Source organism: Elephas maximus, chromosome 10 (genome assembly GCF_024166365.1).
Source record: "Elephas maximus indicus isolate mEleMax1 chromosome 10, mEleMax1 primary haplotype, whole genome shotgun sequence".
NCBI lineage: Eukaryota > Metazoa > Chordata > Mammalia > Proboscidea > Elephantidae > Elephas > Elephas maximus.
Window position 1 is genome coordinate 28,444,955 of NC_064828.1, and position 1,769 is coordinate 28,446,723.

The window sequence follows — 1,769 nt, forward strand, 5'->3', positions numbered from 1 at the left end:
TGATTTGATTTGTAATTCTTTGATATACTGAGTGTCAAAGAATAGCATCATTTCTAATTGAATGGTAAAATAGATATCATAATTTAATAGATGATAGATCTCTAGCATGTTATATGACCTAAGTCTTGAGTGTTTCCTGAAATTGAAATATCTTTTTTGTCACTAGCATAAGGGAAAATCTATAGTTCCATGTCTTCGTAGTCAATCCATCTGTGATAACTTTCTGTAATGCACAAGACAACCGCATAATCTCTTCATTGCCACTTTCATTTCTTTGTTCCTCAGTGTGGATGGCTGGATTCAGAAAAGGAGTGAGAACTGCATCAAAAATAGCAAGATACTTATCCAGGTGTGATGTCAGAGAAGGCCAGATGTAGAAAAACACCAGTGGCCTAAAGAATAAGATTGCAACAATGACACGAGCTGATAGAGGGGAAAGGGCCTTGGATGAACCACCTGAAGAAAGTTCCCAAACAGTGAACAGAATAAAGACGTAGGAAATAACCAATAAGACAAAGGAGCCCACAGAATGAGTCTACTATTGACAGTGACCATAAACTCTAGCTCTTGGGTGTGTGTGCAGGGAAGTCTGAGGTGCCAGGAAGGGTCACATAAAAAACTGTCTAATACATTAAAGCCAAAAAAAGGCAAACCCACCACAAAAACTAGTTGGACCACGAATGGATAAAGCCAAAGACCCAGAAAGTGACTAAAAAAAAAATAAATAGACACATCCCTGGGCTCATGATAGTCAGGTAATGGAGAGCCTTACAAATACCCAGTATCTGTCAAAGTCTATGGGTACGAGCAGGACTATCTCTGAGCCCTCAACAGCATGGTAAAAGACGACCTGTGGTACAGCCCCCAAAGGAAGTGACTTTCCTCTTTCAAAAATGATCACAAATCATCTTGGGTGCTGCAATTGAGCAAAATATCAGGTCAATGACAGAAAGGTTGGCCAGCAGAAAATACAAGGGGGGATGATAAATAAGAGTCAGAGGTCACAGTGACCACTATGAGGTGGTTTCCCATCACACTGGGCACATAGCAAAGAGAAGAAAAGCAAAAAAAAGCAGTTGGATCTCCCAGGAATTGGAGAGTCCCAGGAGCACAAACTTAGACACTACTGAGTGGTCAGTTGTCTTCATCAGCTTTTTTGAAAAGTTCACTCTCATCTTACTTAAAGGAAGAAGATAAGAAAATTCAAATTAATAGTATTATATTAATACCCTCTATAAAAAGTATCTAAATTATGAAAGTCAAATATCCCTGAGCATTTCACAAAAATAAAATAACATCCTTTTGGCCATTAATACTGTACAAGACAGTAAATGAGTTGCCATGTAGCCTTGCTAACACGAGGTCTAATGGACTGGTACCCATGGTGAACTTGACAGAAAACCACAGACAAATCTCATTTGATATTAAATTGCTGTATTAATGTGATCCTTTTTAACCACCCTTTCCCTGAAGGAGTAATAACCAATCACATATAACAGACAAAGAAGACTATTTTTACAACAAAATGATTTATCTGCTTATGTAACTTCAGCCAGAAATTATCTTTCTCTATTTCTATGCTTCTCAAAATATTATTTATTTTTAATATCCAGTTCAAATGGTTTCTCATCTATCAAGCCTTCCTCACAACTCACGTATACATCCACATTTACTTACTTTACTTAGAGCTGGTCACATGTCTTTCCCCTATATGACAATAAATCATTATGCCCTTAAATTTTTATCCCTATAGTTTGCCCACAGAGTGT

General features: G+C 37.4%; 1 pseudogene; it reads right to left on the bottom strand.

The window, feature by feature from the left end:
- Nucleotides 1–201: 201 nt before the first annotated feature.
- LOC126083570 (olfactory receptor 4F15-like) lies at nt 202–1,148 on the bottom strand (annotated as a pseudogene).
- Nucleotides 1,149–1,769: the final 621 nt, after the last annotated feature.